The sequence below is a fragment of the Macaca fascicularis genome, chromosome 14 (assembly GCF_037993035.2).
Source record: "Macaca fascicularis isolate 582-1 chromosome 14, T2T-MFA8v1.1".
In the NCBI taxonomy this organism is placed as follows: domain Eukaryota; kingdom Metazoa; phylum Chordata; class Mammalia; order Primates; family Cercopithecidae; genus Macaca; species Macaca fascicularis.
Window position 1 is genome coordinate 116,343,796 of NC_088388.1, and position 19,643 is coordinate 116,363,438.

General features: G+C 51.8%; 1 protein-coding gene across 4 annotated transcripts in view; it reads right to left on the reverse strand.

Moving 5' to 3' along the window:
* Positions 1-19,643, reverse strand: part of DSCAML1 (DS cell adhesion molecule like 1) — a 365,882-nt gene that overhangs the window by 56,212 nt on the left and 290,027 nt on the right. The gene's annotated exons all lie outside the window — the stretch shown is intronic.

Sequence of the window (19,643 nt, forward strand, 5' to 3'; positions counted from 1 at the left end):
TTCAGGGGAATACCTCTTGTCACAACAGAGACTAGCTCACCCTATCCTGGTCACTGGCCTGCTTTGGGCAATCGTGCAAAAACGGGCTTTGTCTTATCTGTCCTCAAAACCCAGTTCCCTGCCCACCCCCTTCGCCCTGTCTCCCCACCGCCCCTGCGCTGTGTCTCTGCTCCATTTCGACAGCTGGCCCTTTGTCCTCCTTCCTTCCGGGTATTCTCAGGGTTTCTCTCTCCCCCAGTTTTAAAGGCCCTGCTCAGACAAAGTTCTTCCCAGCAAACTCTCCAGGGACATCTGACTTTTATGGACAAATAGGCCTTTGAAGAAATGAGGGGAGCCACAGAGCTGCCGTGGTGCCATCTGATACCAGTCCGTGGGCAAGGAGATGTCTGGGACAGGAGCAGGGGGGGATGAAGGGAGGTTTCTGGCTCCCTGAAGTCACACCACACAGCAAGCCACCTCCTCTGCTGCCTTGTCATGTGGGACTTGATGCTGACGACAGCCCTGGCCCCCAGGCCCCCGCACCAGCCTTTCAGCACATTCCCCAGCCCCAGCTCATCAAATAATGAAGCAGATAAATTTTATAATGCACGGCATTACACTAGGATATACCATAAAATGCGAAAGACAAATAACGAGGTGCAAGTTATAATGAAGAAAAAGCCTGCAGTCAGAGACAGCCGAGTATGAATTATTGACTAAGGTTTTACACTCTCAAGGATGTGCGGAGGAATATTTTTCCATCAAAGATTTGCATAATTCACTCGTATAAACCTGGGTGGAATACAGAGTAAGATTTTACATCAACAAGTCGGGCCTTGCATTGCAGATGCCTCCATTTTTACTGGAGGATTGAGATGCTTGGGTGTTGGGGAGGCTCGTAAGGGGACAGGGGACTGGGGCCTGGGTCCCCCATGGGTCGGGCCCTGAGGCCTCCTTCCTGGGGAGGAATCCTATTCCTGAGAGGTTGCTGCTGAAGCCACAGAGAAGCAGGGGAACAGAGTGTGTGTGTGTGTGTGTGTGTGTGTGTGTGTGTGTGTGTGTGTGTGTGTGTGTGTGTGTGTGTGTGTTTGTGTGTGTGTGTGTGTGTTTGTGTGTGTGTGTGTGTGTGCCTGTGTGTGTGTGTAAGTGGGGCTGGGAGGGAGAGTCTTTCTTTGGTAGGAGGACTTCACAGCTCTTCAGCACACCTCTGTTCTGTTCTCCAGGCAGGCCTGCACTAGCCCGTCCAGGGCCTGTGTGTGCATTACAAAGGCACCCCCACCACGCCTCTGGCTGGATGCTGCCTGGTGCCAGCTTGGCCAGTGAAGCAGGGACCACGTTTCAGACCCCATTCACCCCTGAGGCTATGTACTTTTGAGCAGTGCACAACCTGTGTATCCAATACATGCCATTCCCACTTCAGGGAACCTGTCTTTCTAGTGAGCTTTGTTCAGTCCTGTGGGCAGCCAGGGATAGCAGGGTCCCCAGGGATCCTTGGCCCCTCAGCCCTGCTGTGTGTGGTAACAACCATACCTGGGGCCTGAGACAGGGTCCCTTCACCCTTCCACCAGCTTAGGATGGCAATGAGCACCACATACCACAACCCTCACTCAGGGCTAGTTCAGGGGAGCCCTCTCATGAGGAAGAGGACAGAAGCTTGAGGGGCTTGGGGGCCAGGCCAGCCTGGGATCTGCTTCTGTGGCTGTGAGCTGTGTGGTCTTCCACCCCTTAAAGCTAACTTCTTTGAGCCTCATGGAGCACTGTGAGGACAAACTGAACCCACATATGTAAACTGCCTGCCACACAGCAGCTGCTAAGAAACCTGGGTTCTATTCCTATCCCCAAGGGGTTCCATCAAGACAGGAGCTCTTCTTTATAGAAACGTGATGTGCAACATAGACTATTGTCTTTCATTTTGTGTGACAGGACAAGGGTCTTTTTGGGTAGAGGAAAAAAGCCTAGGTCTGTGGCCTGAAGATAGACTGTGGTACTGAAAGCAAATGTCAGAGAATGTGGTCCTAGGCAAAAGATGACCTGGCCAGAGTCAACCTGCATTGAAGTGTCCAAAGTGGCTCTTCTTGGCCTGGCCAATGGTTCCTTGTATCATAGGCTATACCCACTGATGTCAGCCAGCTCTGGCCGGTCCTAGCTTGATAGGCAGAACCCCACTGGGCTGGTATAATGAGCCCCTGAATTCAAAACAACTGGGTGCCAGGTAATAAGGACTACTTCACAAGTACAAGTGGCACGGAAAAGGGTGTGTGGCTTGACATGCATTACCAGACTCCATGGAAAAGGCCCAAAGAAAAAACTATGTCAGAAGTCATTTCCTTGTCCATCCTTGCCAGCACAGGTGAATGCAATCAGCCAATTAGCTAAACTGGGTCTGCTGAATGTCCAAAATGGCAGATATGAAAATGGTGGATGTGAAAATGGCAGATGTGAAAATGGTGGATGTGAAAGGTGCACACCTCAGGCAAGAAGGAAAGCAGAGCCCTGGTGTAGTAAGATGGATGTGTATTCTTTCATGGGAGTACTGCCAGCTTCCTTCCAGGCCTTGCCTCTAAAAGTGAATCTGGGAAGTGGAAGGCTGTATAAGACCCATGTCTGTTACTCCTACAAGTTCAGAAAATACACGTGTTCAAGTTACTGGCTTCAGGTGTTACTTGCCAGGCGATCCCACAGAATCCTAGCATCCTAGCATTGCAGAGCCCAGATGAAGACCTGCTTTGCTGAATTTGTAGCAGCCGCTGGCCACACGGGGCTAGTAGGCACTTGAAATACAGCCAGCCCAAATTGGGATGTGTGATAAGTATAAAATACACACTGGATTTCAAAAATGTAGGAAGAACAAAAAATAATGTAAAATATCTTTTTTTTTGAGATGGAGTATTGCTTTTGTCACCCAGGCTGGAGTGCAATGGTATAATCTCAGCTCACTGCAACTTCCGCCTCCTGGGTTCAAGTGATTCTCCTGCCTCAGCCTCTCAAGCAGCTGGGATTACAAGCGTGTACCACTACACCTCGCTAATTTTTGTATTTTTAGTAGAGATGGTGTTTCACCATATTGGTCAGGCTGGTCTTGAACTCCTGACCTCAGGTGATTCACCGACCTCAGCCTCCCAAAGTGCTGGAATTACAGGCGTGAGCAACTGTGCCCGGCTGTCATTAAGTTTTATATTGACTACCTGTTAATATTTTAGATGTATGGAGTTAAATAGAATATACTATTATAATTAATCTCACCTGTTTCTTTTTAATTTTTTTAACATATGACAAAGAAATGATTTTAAATTACATATTATTTGGCTCACATTATGGTTCTACTGAATGGCACTGGTATAGATCAGTGACACAGACCCTTCCTTTGGCAAATGGAGAAACTGAGGCAATGCAAGGAAGCAATTTGCCCACGGTCATGTTGCTGGTAAGCAGAAGAGCATCTCAAAAGAGGATGGGTTGCAGAGGGCAGTACTGAACACAGCGATGCTGCAAAAGGTGGGCACCCCGGCATCACTGGGAATGCGATTTCTCAGCTCTCTAGGACTCATAATTACAAGCTCAGGTTACCTGTTCCTAACATTAACCAAGAAATATCAGGTCTTGTTCTGGGGACCCTATTTGATGAAGGACATTGACAGGCTGGAGTGTGACCAGGAAGATGGGCTGACTTGAAAGCATGCTGAGAACTGGGAATTAGTAACCCAGGGAGCAAGGGAGAGATACTGCAAGGGGGGAAGGGAAGACCTCCTACTTGGCCTAAGAAGGAATGTTCTAGTATTTTCTGCTGTTTGGGAAAAGGGCCACAGTGGGAAGCAGTAAACTCCCTGCACTGGAATTAGACAACCTGTGGCCTCACAGAGAGGAGTCAATTAAGGCCTGGATCTGGGCCCCTTGTCTTTGAGCCCTTGGGGATGCCTGGGGTCTCAGAAGAGGGAAGAGTGGTCTGGGAATGTGGCTCACTGTCTGGCCAAGTGATTCTCTGAATCGGAGTACTCACGTCCTTGCAGATGGGGGCTTTTGGCCCCTTGTGCTGGGTAAGAGGCAGGGAATCTTCTTCCCCTCTTCCTCTGCCAACTAACCAGAACAGACAACTCTGCCACTGTGCCCCTCCATCAGGCCCTGCACCCGGCCTCCAAGGACCACGGTGTCCTCCTGTGCCCACAAATAGGAGCTTTGGCCCTCCTGGCTGCTGTACTGCTGGGCTTAACAAGGCAGCCCCTTAATAGGGGGAAGTCCAGGGCATAGGTGCCTGCCCCATGGATCCTTCACCTTCTTCCACCTCCCCCTTACTTCTTGCTCTGGACTACAAGGTCTCTCTGCTCCACTGAGTTGCAGTAATAAACAAGATCGAACCTTCTTTATATGGAGACCAGCTGTACCCCACAGGGCTTTCTGGGTGAAGGCGGCCACCATGAATTCCCTGGGGATATGGTCATATGCAGTCACCAGGAGTACAAATCCTGACACACACAGACACACACACACACACAGACACATACACAGACACACACCACACACCAGGGGCAGTGTCAGAAACACACCTCAACAGACAGTCACAAACATAGTCACCCTTACAGCCCATGCTCTGACACCCTTACCATAAACCCACGCACGGCACCACACACACATACCCTGATGCAATGATCAATTGCATGTCAGTACCCTGATGTGCTTGTTTAACACATGTCTCCCCACGCTGCTGCAGTCCATAAGTGCACACGCTTTCTCCACACACACACTTTTATAGTTCCCTTTTATTGGGCGCTTACCATGTCCTGGCAGGATTCTAAGTACTTTGCATGAATATACTCATTTGAGGTAGGCACTATTATTATGCCCTGGCTCCAAAGCCTGTGTCTTGATGTATTTCTTGACGAAGCTTCGTGGCCTCCCACGTGCCCGAGTTCCCCTGACAAAGCAGGCCCTGAGCTGGATGCCTCTGCCTTTTGGCCTATTGTTCAGTGGTTCCTCCCAACAGCAACCATGAACGTGGGTCATATCATCTCCACTTTTCAAATGAGGAAACTGAGGCTTTCAGAAAGTGGTTCTTCCACCTCTAAGGGGGCTGGCCACCTCTAGCCACCTATTTGTCTGCCACCCTTGCGCACAGTCCCTGGCTTTTGGAAATGGAATTTGGCTGTCACCAAAAAGCTGTGGCCTCTGCGGCGGGGCAACTGCAGCAGGTACTCCTGGGGCAGGCAGTGGGGACTGCTACTTTAGGGGTGCAGGTGGGAGAGCCGGGGTCGGGAGGGGACTGTATGCACAGGGCTGGATCCTGCGTGACAAATGCTAATGACAGTCACAAAAGCACCTCACTGCTCTATAGGGCACAGGAGGCTTTAATGAAATACAACTTCTCTGCTTTCCTGCAATCTAATTCAATTAACTGCCAGGGAAATCTGATTTCTCTTTACAAACAGGGGTGCAGGGGAGACTTTCTGGGGACTGGGGAGAAGGGAAGGGCTAGGGCTAGGCACAGTGGTGTGGGTGAGCTCCTTCTCAATCCACAACTCCTTCCTATACAACAGCTTTAGGTGGGGCAGGGTCTTCTCTCCGAGACCCTGGCGGAGTGAAGGCCCTGGTGTGAAGCTGGCCCATTTCATTCAAGCCCCGGTTACAGTCCCAGTGCCTGGCACTGTGATGATCAGATGGGGGCAAACTCTGGCGGAGGCCAAGGAGGCTTCCTGAGGACTTCCAGGGCCCTTCCCTGACACCCCACATTGCATGCAGGCCTGTCCTGTGGTGCATCCCCTGCATGGCACGTGTCTTCCGGCAGCCTCCTTGCCTCCTTGTGTCTGACTGTGAGACTCTCCAGGGCAGAAGCATCTCTATTCCAGGACTTGGCTCATATTTGTGGAAAGGAGAGCTTTACTGGGTGCCTTTGCCATCCTCCTCCAGTGCCCCAGGGCAACCTGCCCCAGTCCGCACTTAGGCTCACTCAGGGGAGCAGGGAGCCCTGCTGGGCCACTGGGGCTTAGGAAGCTGCCTTATAACCATGCAGAAACTCCAGACTTCCTTCTGCTGGATCCGATGGGTGGGCACCCATCGGAGAGGAGGCACCATGGAGAGGAGAAAGGCACCAGAGCCGAACAGGAATCATCCCCTCCCCTTGCTCCAGGGCCCTTTCAGGGCAGCAAGCCGAGGAGGGAGGAAATCAATTTCAGAAACAAGACAGTTGTCAGAATCTGATGTAACCGGTTCCCGTCTGTGAAATTACTTGCAGGCCGGCTCCTGTCACCCCTGAGGTCCTGCTCGGACCAGCTGTTATTTACATTTTAATTTGATGTGAGAGGCTGATAGATTTTTAAAACACCACGAGACAGCTCTGCTGCCTCACTCACTCCCGGCATCCATACACTTTCTGACCAACCCCTAGGCGTGGAGGTAGAGTTCTAGGGGTCCCCAGACCCTGCCACGGGGATTGCAAACTCTGCTTCTACTTGGCCCCTACTTAGCTCCCCCAGATCCCCCCTTCCACTGGGGTCCCACTTAATAATAAGCTGGGGCAGGCCCGCTCCTTGCAGTTTACAAAGCAGTGCTGCATCCTTTGCCTCCAGCTTCATTCTTACTAAGGAGGTGGCCTGGGTCTATTATCCCCTACAGAACCAGTGAGGAAATAGAAGCCCAGAGAGGTTCAGTGATTTGTGTAAGGTCACACAGCTGGTGAGTGGCAAGAAGGAGACTGAGTCTCAAGTCTTCTGACAACTGGTCAGCACCTTTCTTTTGGTTTATCCTAGCCTTCTCCTGTGTAGGTTTTTCTTCGCCACATGGAGAGATTCTGGGGAGAGTGAAGGCAAGTGGGGGATTCTGAAAGAGGCTGGACACTGGAGGAGGGCTGGGCTGACAGGGCCAGGAGGCCAGTCTAGGGCAGGCTGGGGCTGGAGGCAGGAGCTGGGGAGAACGGTGAGTCTGGCCTTCCCCATCTTTGTCTCCTGGCCTCTTTTCCTCTGGTGGTTGGAGCTCAGCTGGTGTTTCTGACAAGTCCCCAAGTCACCAGGGAGTGAAGATTCAGTTATGAATACCCAAAGGAGAGGAGCGAGCAGTGCGTGTGGGAAGGAGGATGTTGAAGGAATGGGATGAGAATGCCACGGGCTGTTGGGAGAGGCTGCTAAAATGCAACAGAAGCATGGAACATTGAACTCCAAAAGGAAGCCTGGGCACATCTTCACCCCATTCATGGGCATGACTACGATAATAATCATCACAGTCTCTTTACTGAGAGCTTACTATGTGCCCGGTACTGTTCTGAGTTCTGTTACCTGCATTAACTCATGGAATCCTCACACAACCCTATTTTTATTTCCACTTTACAGATGGGGAACTGAGGCTGAGATAAGTAAATTGCCCCTTGTTGCATGGCTAGTAAGTGGCAGAGTCAAGCCATGGCTGAGGCCATTTGTAGTCTCATCCACGATGTGAGAAAGAATGTGAATGTTGGCCGGTCATGATGGCTCATGCCTGTAATCCCAGCACTTTGGGAGGCCGAGGCAGGTGGATCGCTTGAGGTCAGGGGTTTGAGACCAGCCACGGTCAACATGGTGAAACCCTGTCTCTACTAAAAATACAAATTAGCTGGGCGTGGTGCTGTGTGCCTGGAATCCCAGCTCCTCGGGAGGCTGAGGTGGGAGGATTGCTTGCACCCAGGAGGTGGAGGCTGCAGTGAGCTGAGATTGCACCACTGCACTCCAGCCTGTACAACAGAGACTGTCTCAATAAAAACAAAAAAACAAAAAACCCTATGAATGTCAGAGAAGGCCAGTAGACATTGAAGCAGAATCAGGGGCCCAGGAATGGGGGTGCCAAGTCGAGCTTCTCTGAAGAGAAATGCACGTGAATTTGGGGGAAAGAAGATTGGTCTGGGAACCAGGAGACCAAGGGGTTAGGCTAGTCTGCGCTTCCAGGTGGGTGGTCTCGAGGAGGGTCTTGAGGAGGTTCTCAGGCCTGGCTACACCTGAGAATCACCTTGGAAGTTTTTAAAAAATATTACACAGATCCCACCCCATCCCCCAGGCTCTGACTTAATTGTTCCATGGTGGGCCTGGGCACCTGCATTCCCAATCCTTACCCTGAGGTAATTCTCACGTGATTAGGAGAAGAACCCCAGGGCTGGATGAGCCCTCCTGTACCTCCTGTGACAGCAGCTGCCTCAGGCAGGACAATCCCAGAGGCAACAGGATTGGAAGACGGGCAGCAAACTTAAGGTGTTCTTCATCAGGAAGGGACTTGACTTTGTCGGGAAGTCCTTCTGAAAGTCTAACTGAAATCTCTCCGGGACTCTCATAGAGCTTGTCGCCAAAAAGGATGCTTTGGGGATGATGAAAGGCCTTCTCAGATATCCTCTTCTTTGCCTTCTGGGAGAGGCTTTTCCAAGGGACAGCAGGTGCCCTGAAGCCTCTCAAGGGCTCTGTGAATCCACCTTGTCAGGGAGCAGGGAGCCCGTGTATTCAGAGGCTCTCATCTCCTTTTGTTTCTGAAAGGATTACATGCACCCCTGAGAGGTGAGGGGGCCCCTCCTTTTCCCCAACCCACCCCACTCCCCTTCTACCCCCAAAGCCTTGTGTCGCTGCTCCTTGTTAACAAGCTCCCGACAAGAGCTGCAGCGCTGTTTGGCGGTGTGAGATAAGCTGCCACAAAGGGGCATTGTTGGCGCGCGGGGTGGTCGGCGGCGGGGTGGGTAGGAGCGGCGCTTCGCTCAGCCTTCGACAGCAGCGGCATCTCCAGGCCTCCCCTGGGAAAGGCTGGGGGTGGAGTGGGGAGGGGGTGCCTGCTTTGTTTTTCCCTTCTTAAAGAGCCAGGGCCATGGCGTTGTTAATTTGATTGTACCCACTTCGGCTTCTTGTCTCCCCTGATTAGCCAAGCTCCACCTGAAGCATGAGATTAATTCAGATTGCATGGAAGCAATCAGCCTCAGCGCTGAGAGCCAGTGGGGAGGTGCCGGGGGAGCTGGGGCCCATGGGACCCTGGCTGTCCACTGCTCCAGTACACAGGGAGGAGAACACAGGGAGCAGAACTGGCCCAAACAGTGTGTGTGCAAGGGGTAGGGGCGAGAGTCACAGAGAATGATTGGGGACTTGGACTGCAGAGCTGTTTCTGCTGCACGGGGGGTCCAGTTGAGGCCCTCAAACTCGTCAGGCCTTACTTTGTCCAGCTTTAAAATGGAGCCAGTCACCTCTTCTCTTGGCTCCTTGCTAGAGAGTAGAAGCGCAGGACGGGGAGTGTTCTCAAATGAAGACGGGGACCCAGTTCTCCCCCTTCCTCTGGTACTCTTTTTTTTTTTTTTCGAGACAGTCTTGCTCTGTCACCAGGCTGGAGTGCAGTGGCACGATCTTGGCTCACTGCAACCTTCACCTCCCGGGTTCAAGTGATTCTCCTGCCTCAGCCTCCTGAGTAGCTGGGACTACAGGGGCGCACCACCACGCCCAGCTAATTTTTTGTATTTTAGTAGAGATGGGGTTTCACCATGTTGGCCAGGATGGTCTTGATCTCCTGACCTCGTGATCTGCCCACCTCAGCCTCCCAAAGTGCTGGGATTACAGGCGTGAGCCACCGCGCCAGGCCTGGTCCTCTACTTCTTATTTATTTTTTTTGAGACAGGATCTCACTCCGTCACCCAGGCTGGAGTGCAGTGGCATGATGGCTCACTGCAGGCTCCATCTCCCAGGTCCAAGCGATCCTCCTGCCTCAGCCTCCACAGTAGCTGGGACTATAGGCATGTGCCACCATGCCTGGTTAATTTTTGTATTTTTGGCTGATTGTCCAGGCTAGTCTTGAACTCCTGGGCTCAAGCAATTCTCCCTCCTCCGCCTCCCAGAATGGTGGGATTACAGGTGTGAGCCACTGTGCCTGGCCTGGTCCTCTACTTTCCTGAGAATGTTGGAAAAATGATAGTAATAATAATAGCTAACATTTATTGAAAGCTTATTATGTGCATGTACCATGGATAATGCTCTACATGAATTATCTCATTAACCCTCCCTTCTCCAAACACAGCCCTAAGATGTGGGTAGTATTTTTTATTTCCGTTTTAGACATGAGAGAAATGACTCTGAACATCAGAACCCTTTCAGAAACAGAAGGACATGCCATCTTCCTTTGATCACTTGGAAGGTACTTCTGGGTCATTTCTGTGAACACTCAAGAGCTGTAAAGGGCCTGAAGTAAATATTTTAGGCTTTGTGGGCCATAGGTCTCCATTGCAAGGACTCAACTCTGCTGTTGTACCTATAAGCAGCCACAGACAACACAACATAAAGAATGGGTGTGGCTGGTTTCCAGTTACATAGACCACTGGCCAGATCTGAGACCCGGTTTACTGAACCCTGCCCTGAGATTTTGAGCACAGGAGTGTTGGGCTTTTAGACTTGACCTAGAGGGATTTTTTTTTTTTTTGGCTAGGAGACTGTTTTTCATTTAGACAGTGGCAGTTGTAGGATACGGGGAAGGAGAGCATGTCGGTTTCCAGGTGTTAGAAAGCATGGAGTTATCAATAACAGATCACTGGCTGGGCATGGGATTGTTGTGGGTTGAACTGTGTCCCCAAATAGATATGTTGAAGTCCTCACCCCCGCTACCTGTGAATGGGAGCTTACTTGGAAATAAGGTCTTTGCAGATGCAATCAAGATGTAAGTTAAGATGAGGTCATAGCAGAGTAAGGCGAGCCCTTAATCCAACATGACTGATGTCCTCATAAGAAGAGAAGAGACCCACACAGAGGGAAGAGGATGTGAAGCCACAGGAAGAGAAGGCCATGTGGTGATGGAGGCAGAGATTGGAGTGATGTGTCTACCGTGCAGGGAACATTGAGGACTGCTGGCAACCACCAGAAGAGGCAAAGAAGCCTCCTTCCCTTTCAAGAGCACGTGGGCCTGCCGACACCTGGATGTCAGAGTCCCAGCCTCCCAGAACTGTGACAGAATAAGTTCCTGTTGTTTCAGGCCATGCAGCTTGTGGTACTTTGTGACAGCAGCCACTGGAAGCTAATGCAGGGATCCAGTGTGTGATGAGAGCTTCTCAGTGCAGAGTGCCTAGGGATGGTAGCCAAGCCTCTGCCCCATGAAGCTGCGACAGGGTAGGGGGGCTTCCTAGGTACCAGGTTGTATGGGCTTCACATTCCCTGCTCTATGGGGAGTACACCCCCTGTTATGCTCCCAGCCCCAAAGGCCCCAGCTGGCGGTAGGCAGGCAGGTGCAGGAGTGTGCAAAGACCATGCCCATCTTGCCCCCGGTATCCTCCCCAGCACCTGGCTCAAGTTCTTTGCTGTGAAATGGATGAACAGTGCCAGGGCTGGACATGAGCAAACACAGACAGGAGAAGATGCTCTTTAGAATCGAATTCTCCTATGTCTCAAGTCTCTGTGGACTTGAGAGGCCCAGAGGACAAGGCGGGGAGGGGCGGGTGGGGGCTCAGGCTTCTAGGTGAATCTGTACTCAGCTCCCAGTCTCATTGCTTTCTGGCTCAGGACAGGACACCTGCCAGTCACACAAGTCATGAGTCACTTTAGCAGGGTGGGAGCCTTAGGCTTGTCTGGTCTAGCACACGGCTCTAGGGAGGATCCTGGCAGAGTGTCAGCCAGCATCTGGCTGCTCAAGGCACCCCGTGTCACCTCCACTTTGACACGGTCATAGTGAACATGTCACCCCTCCATTCCCATGTACTCCATTTCTATTGGTGGGGCCATCATCCTCATCTCTCAGCCTGGAGCCCTCATCAAGGCCTGGTATCTGTTCCTTCAGAGTGATTCTTAGAGTTCCATTTTCTCTCCATTCCATGCTGAAGATCTTAATATCATTCCTATCATCTAGTGCATCATGTCCAGACTTCAGAACCATACTTCCCATTCCTCTAGTCTCCAGCAGCCACCCTCTGGTCAGGTGTGCGCCTCACTGCCTGCCCGGGCTTCCTGCCCCCAGGGTCTTTGCTCATGCTCCTCCTTCTACCTGGATGCCTCCTTTCTTCCTTTGCCCTTCCAAACCCAACTCAAGCCCATCCCTCCAGGAAGCTCCATCTGACCACGTCTGTCCACCACGGGTTTTTCCTTCTGTAACCTCACATCACACTTCTAGTGCCGAACATTTTAGCGCGTGATCTTGTCTTGTTTCCCGGAGGTCAGTTCCAGCTTCCTAATGAGTCTGTACTTTCCTGGAGGGCAGGGATGGTGCTTCAATCTCACCTTTCTCTCTGTCAGTCTTTGTCACCAGGCTGCACACCCGAGGGCTGCTCAGGAAGCACCTGGTTATTGCTTGGCTGATCCAACAATTTATCGTGGCCCCACCATTCAGAGGGGCTTCAGCTGTAACTGGGGGCGCAATTCTGGGCTGCCCACTTAGGGCAGGGTTTGGAAGCACTGCTAAGCCCTGTGCCTGCCTGCATTTTCTTATCTATTAAATTGAGCCACCTCATGATAACCTTGACTCTCTTTCGTCTCGGAGCGTTTGCTGGCACCTTCACCTTGACTGACATATAGGATGCAAACAGTTTTGTGATTAATCTGGTCTCGCCCTTTATGATACCTTGGAGCTCAGATTCATCTGGGAACTCTTCAGCACTGTGGTCATGGGGACTGCAGGGATGAGAGTGAAGTGGTGGTGATGTGCTTTTTGCCACCACTGGCTAAGGCCTCTAAAAAGGAGGTAAGAGCCCAGATGAGATCCTTAGGGACAAGCACTTTTAAATTGGAACCGGAGGATGCATGGGCAGGTTCATCCCTCCTATCCCTTTAATAAAACCTCCTTGCTTGTCAGGGGACCAGGGCGAGGATGGAGATTGTTCCACATGGAGACTGTTCTATTCGACCTTGAAACTTTTGTACAAACGTCCGCTTTGGGGTTAGGTTTGGGATGTGATGTGATTGTTCCAATGATACTGTTCGCATTGGGAGGTCAGTAAGATCTCCCACTTTTCGTTGGTTCAGGCTTATCTTCATCTTTCCTATTGCTCCCCAAAAAGTCTACAGCTTCTGAATGCTGGGGCCTGGAACTGGCGACACATGCCCTCGAGTCTCCACTGGCACAACAGAACGCAACCCACTTGTTGAGCTCTAGTCATGCCTTAGTGGGCGAGGGAAAGGGACAGGAGGATGGTGACCCCTCTGAACAGAGGAGCAAACTGAGTCCCTGCGAGAAGGACTGTGTCCAGTTTACCCAGGGCATAGCAAGGAACCCTGGGACATGAACCAGGGTCAGAACCTTTCTGTCCCCTAAATGAACTATTTGTTTTGGCCTCCCTGGGCTCTGCAGAGGGTTGGGAGAGCCTGCAGCCTGCTCAGGGCTGCAGACTTCCTGGCGAGGGCTCAAGGAGGTTTGCTGACTCCTTGCTCCTCTGAGAATGGGGGCCACAGCGGGGAGCCTGGCCTGGTGAGAGGACGTGTCCAGCCTCTCTCCTTGCCTCTGTTTAATGAAGCAGGAGTCAAAGTGTTGCTTCTTATTCTGTGAAGTTTCAAAATCAGTGAGGCCAAAGAGCCAGCCGGATATCATTGCCATGGAAATCATCACAATGACTCATTCTCTCTTCCTCCCCTCCCTCCCTTCAGTGGCGGTGGAGGTGGGGGTGGGCACTGGTCCCCAGGTCTCCAGAGGGGACTCCCTAGCTTGGCATGAGCCAGGGAGGGACCCTTTCTGCTGCCTGGAGGCTGGGCAGGTGAGGCCGACTATGATTATTTCCTGGCTGGAGAGAGCAGGTGATGGTCCCCCAAATCCCACAGCTGTGGCATGGCCAAGCATCAGGCCCAGGCCAGCATAACTCAGCACCCAGGCCTCAGCCCTTGAGTGCTATCCTGCTTCCTCCCCCTGCTACTTTCAGATCCAGCAGAGAGTCTATACCATCCACCCCTTGCCCAATCAGGGGGACTCGTAAGGGGAGAAAGGAAGAGCAGAGGGGGTGACCTGTGAGCCCAGATGGGATTGGACTAGGCCTGTGGGCTGGAGGTCAGTCAGCCAGTCAGTCCCCAGTGCAGACTCCAGAGTGGGCAGAGGCCCGTGCTGAGCGGGGTGCCAGGAGTGAGAGTTCCCACCCAGGGAGGGGAAGACCAGCCCCAGCCCCCAAGGAGCTTCAGTCTGTGACGAGACAGGACCCACCACCAGGGAACACACAGGAATATCTTGGGCCAGTTGTTTGCCCTCTCTGGTGCCTCAGTTTGTCATCTGTGCTGAGAGGGGCCTTGTGAGTATAGTGTGTGGACACCCAATCCATGTGCCCAAGCTCCACTTACATGCTCTGCCAACAGCCGTCCCTTAGCTCTAGGGGTCACGGCAGAGGCAGTGCCCATCCATGGCAGGACAGTCTGTGGAGGAGGCCTTGGGAGGTCTTGGAAGCAGGCTGGGGGCATGCAGGCAGGGAATTCCCTGGGTGCCTGGACTGTGATCTAGAAAGGGATTTGTGGGCTCTGAGCAGCCATTTCCTTGGGCTTATAGACTCCTTGCCCTGTGGAAGGGGCGGGGCCCCAGTCCCCCAGGTCTCAGGGAGGTGCTCCTTCTGTTTGACAAGAAGGAATTTCCTTTGGGCAAATTTGAAATGAGGACCATCTTGGATCACCAGACGCACTTTTCCAAAGTTTTGCATCCTGACCTCAGTCCCATTGGCCAACCAAGGTGGGCGACCTGGTCCACAGAGGCCCAAGGGCTTCCTTTGCTAGGCCTGCCCCCTCCATTTCTCAAGTCCCCATGGGAGTTTGGCCCCAAGCTCCCCTCTCCTGATGTTGTGGCTGTGCAGCTGGGTGTATGCTCGCTGAGGGCACTTGGACCTCACTTTAATTGGTCTGACATTTTGCTAAACAAATAAATCAAAACTCAAACCAAACAAAGAGCCCTTATGGATTTAATTGGCTATGGGCTTTGTCTAGAACCCAATCACTGGTGCCTTCACAGAGTGGAAGAGTCTGGGAGGTCCAACGAGACCTGTCTAATAAGGTCACCTGCTGGACAAGAGGGTGGCCGAGTCCCGGGAGGGCACTGCCACGCGATGGCTGCCTCAAAACACAGCCAGCCTCCTTCTCCCTGGGACTAGGCAGCTTGGCTTTGTACCTGCCTCTTGTTGAAGAATTCTCTTTGAAGATGCTTTATTTTTTCCCCATGTGTCAGTTGAAAGGGGAATTACTTCCCCCTCCTTTTGGTCATTATCTCGCTTCCTTTTTTAAAAAATGTATTTTAAAAGGGAGATAAAAGGCAGTTCTGTGGACATGGTATTTTATTCTGTTAATTACATTTATTTTCACCAAGTTCTGGGAGGAGATCTGGTGCCTTGAAAAGACTGCTCATGCTGCTAGAGTCATAGCTAGTCTGAGCTGGAAGGGAACTGGGGTCATCTAGTGACTAGATCTTAATTCAGGCCTTTCACTGTATGGATGAGGAAACAGGCCCAGAGAAAGGAAGGGACAGCTCACGGATGCAGAGCCAGTGGGTCTGAGACAGGACTAGCACCCAGCCTTTTTACTCTGTCTGTGTTCCTTCTACCAAACCATCAGTCCATAGAAGTAAGTTCTGGCCTCAGCTGGGACTATACTTAACCCAATCACCTTGATCTAATCTCTGACACTCTCTGAGAAGGAGCTATTGCCTACAAACTTCACAAGCAAGGTATGGGAACAACTTTGTAAACTGTAAAGTGCTGTACATGCAGGCGGCAATGCTGGACTGTATGCTCATACACTCGTGAGTTCAACCCACACCAAGACCCAGGGAGGAGTGGGGACCACTTGGGCCTGGTTGGTTGCCATCAAAGATGTCCAAGGACTTGGAAAACCACTTGCCTGCTCTAATAAACCCTTAGCTCCCTGCGATCCTGAAAAGGGTTCTGCATAGCAGTTTTCCAAGAACTAGCTTGGGAATTCCGACTCCCATCCAGACCTTTGGACCCCTGGAACTCTTGTTTGGAGCTTAGTGTCAAGCGTCAACTCTACATAGATAGAAAACATTTAGCTTTCTAAAACATTCTCCCCATCACTCTCTGCCAGACACCTTGAGTTCCCTCAACATAGGACATTCACAGGCCTTCCTGTCTCCACACCGTGCTGTTTCTGCATCCCTGGAAGGGCATGACCTCCATCCCTGCTGGCCCTTGTCCAAATCCTTCTCATCCTTCAAGCCCTAATTAGAGACTATTGCTTTTGTGAAGCTTTTCTTGACACCTGCTTCTTCACCCCCAGAGTTAAAATTGATGACTCTGTCTCAGATTCTTTCTGTATCACCTTGCTTGTAGCTTTTTAAGGCATTTATCATTTTGTGTATCATAGTTGTTTTGGGTGTCTGTCTATTTCCTCTTCAAGATTGTAAATTCTCTGAGAACGGCAGCTCTGTCTGACTCATCGCCAGGTTTCTAGCACCTAAAACTAATGACTGCTAATTATCGAATGTGTATTTTATGCCAAATACTGTATTCATTCCTGTAAGTGCATGGTCTCATTTAGACCTCACCAATGCACAAAGTACTACACAGTAATTCCAAACTTACAGGGGAGGACACTAGGGCTGACAGATTGTTGTCCTGGACCCCACAGCTATCCGGTGGCAGAGCTGGGCTTTGAACCCAGGGCTGTCTGGCTCTAAAGTCCGTGTTTTTAATCACCACGCTTTATTGATCTATTTAGTGAGTGCTCAGAGAGCACCATTAAGTGAGTGCTGAGTTATCTCTGGAAGCTGCAGGGATCAATGGTATAGACACTCCCCAATAGAAGCCAACCACAAACGTCCGATCCGACACTTGGAGGCTTTCTCTGCTGTTATGGTCCCTTTGATAGATTTATTTTCTTCCTTCTGCTTGGGCAAAGTGGGGATTAAGATCAGTTTGCTTTCCAAGAGTTCATAAAAGTGTGAGGTCTGGAACGGTAAAGTTATTTTGGGTCAAAACTTTCCCGAGTGTGTTAGGGGCATTGAGGCAAACCTTGAAATTGGCGTTGCAAATGGTAGATCTTTCTGTGGCTGGCTCTGCAAGTGGGCAATGGTATGGGCGTTTGAGATGGACAGAGGGATGACGAGGAGTGGTTTCCCCTGCTGAGGGCATGGGTGACCGGGTTCTGAAAGTTCTACCTACCTGTGTCCTTTAAACTGAAATCAGAATGGGGGAGTGGGAGAATTGCTATCAGGTTGAGGAAAAGGAAAGGAGGGAAAGAAAAGAGCAGGCAAGGAGAGAGGCTGTGCAGGGCAGTAGCTGGGGCGGGTTACTTGGAACAGGCACCTGCCTCAAAGCAGCAGGGGGCAGAACAAGTGTTCCAAAGAAGGCCAGGCACGCCAGCGGTCCACCCAGTGCCCACTTCCACCCCCCGACAGCGTTGCATTGTCATAGGAGCGTCCTCTGGCAGCCAGATACAGCGCAGAATCATGCAGGCTGCTACACAAAGATAGTCAGCCCCTCCAACCCCAGACAGGGGCCCTGACCCTGGCAGCCTCCCTGACCGCTGCCCTGCAGCCTCCAATGTCCTCGGCCCTGCCTCTTCCCCTCCTGGGTGCCCCTCCCCTTCTGGGTGGCATGAGGGCCTCTAGGATGGCTGGGGCAGGTCACTGGGGAGAGTGGGGCCAGAATGGGAAGGGTCATTTGTGACAGGAAGGGTGTGAGAAACGGAGGATGTATCAGAGGGAATGTGTGTGTGGTGAGGCTGGAGAGCAGCCCATCTGAGGGCCACGCAGGAGCCATGAGTGGGTGCTGAGAGCTGCTGCGGGTGATTGGAGGTGCCCTGAGTGGGATGACATGACCCCTAGATGTGGAGAGACAGCAGCTGTAAGAAAGGTGTGTCGTCGGCCCTACCGGGAGAGAAGTGAAGGAGCCCACCAAGGCCTGCAGATGAGGACATGGGGGAGGAAAGGAAGGAGGAAGCCAGGTCCAGGTTCTGCCCAGCAGTGACTGGCATAGTAGGAAACTCCTGCCATTCCCTGGGGAAGACGGGGCCCCACAGGTGAGCCCCAGCGCGTGTCTGGTGCGTGAGGTTTTGTGCAGCATGTGTTCAGGAGGTGGCCCTGGATTTACCAAATGTGCTCCTTCTGAACTTCTCAGAGCACTTTGCAGCTGCTGCTGGGTTGCAAAGTGAGGATGGCATAGAAAAAGTGCAGGCCCGCCAGGGGAGGTGGTTCGCTTGGGGGCACAGGGCATCAGCGACCGCCTGAGGCACGCGGGGTCTCCTCACACACAGCCCAGCTCCTGTGTCCTCCGGCACCCATGACCCCTGCGTCTCCACCTGCCACAGAGCTGGCAGCTCAGTGGAATCCCCCAACTTGAAGGAAAAGGCAAAGAACAACTACAGCGAAAAAGCATTATGAGTTTGGGAGATGAGGAGGGTTGCAGAGGTGCCTGCTCTTCCCCCGCCTCGCGCAGCCAGAATTAGCCAAGCTCTCCCAAGCTGAGGGATGTAGATTGATTGCCTGGTTTTATTAAGGACAAAGTGCTTTTTGATAGTGTGAGGGAAGCGGCTCCCCAGGGCGGGGATTCCGGCTCGGAGCTCCCTGAGCATCGATCGCTGGGGCTTCCCTGTCTTGTGCTGAGCTGAACGCGGGCTTTGGCAAGTGATAAAGAAGCTACGATTCTTAAAGGCGGGCACTCTGGGGACAGGCTGGGCAGACCACACGCGGGCCTCTGCCGTCAGCCGGCTTTCCCACCCGCACCCTGGAGGGACTGCCGCTACAGATAACAAAGCTGGCCAAGCCATGAAATCTTTGCCGGCCACTTACCATACCGGTTGCTTCACTTACACCATCTGACTCGCCCTTGACATGAAACGTAACAGGTGAGGCCCTATTACGAGCCCCGCCCCCTGCCCATGGTGTAGATCAGGAAAATGAAGTAGCACAAGGCCAAGTACGCTCATCAAGGTCCCAAGACATTAAGTCCTGGCTCCCAGATTCATACTTGGCCGGGTCAGACACTAACACTCAGGCCCTTATAGCCATGTCTTGACATGGGGCCAGATGGACATGGCCCTTCTGATGTGATTCCCAGGGACCCATTATGCAGACCCCCGCAGTGTAAAGCAAGAAGCTCACCCAGTAGGGATGTCTGTACGAGACTTAAGAACATCCTGGGACAGCAAATAAGCAGTGTCCTTCTAAGGCCGTTGAGGCCTGCTCTGGGTGGGGGGATTTAGAAGCCATGGGTACAGCACCGAGTTGTAATGAGCTGCATTGGTCCTTGGGCTTTTCCAAAGCAGCTTCCTCTTTCCATGATCAGTTCCTGCAGAACTCACAGCAATTTTGTGAGATCAGTGGGCTGGGAAGAGAACCCTCGAACAGGTGAGGAAACTGGAACACAGAGAGGGGAAGTGACTCTCCCAAGGTCACTCAGCTCATTAGGCTGATCTGGAATTGGAACCCAGGTTTTCTGACCCATAGGCCCTTCTTCTACATTGAGTATATGCTATTTTCCTTTCTAAGCCACAAACAGGTTGTACACAAGCAAGTGTATATCAACTAGCAAAAATAAATGGTTTGCTAGGATTATTCAGATTGAATTGCCAATCTACAGACCAAAGTAAACAGGATGTCACATGATATTGCAGCAGAGCAAATCACGAGCTTATTATGACCAGGGTAGGGGTGAGTTGGGGCCTTTCAGGGTGAGGCCCCTGTTTTAGATGACAGTGCTTTCGAATGCCCCATCTGAGGGTCCCAAGCCCCCCTCTGACTGGGAAGCCTTCCTTCCTCCCCTTTATAGATAAAACAGTGGAGACCAAGAGAGTAGGCAGGGA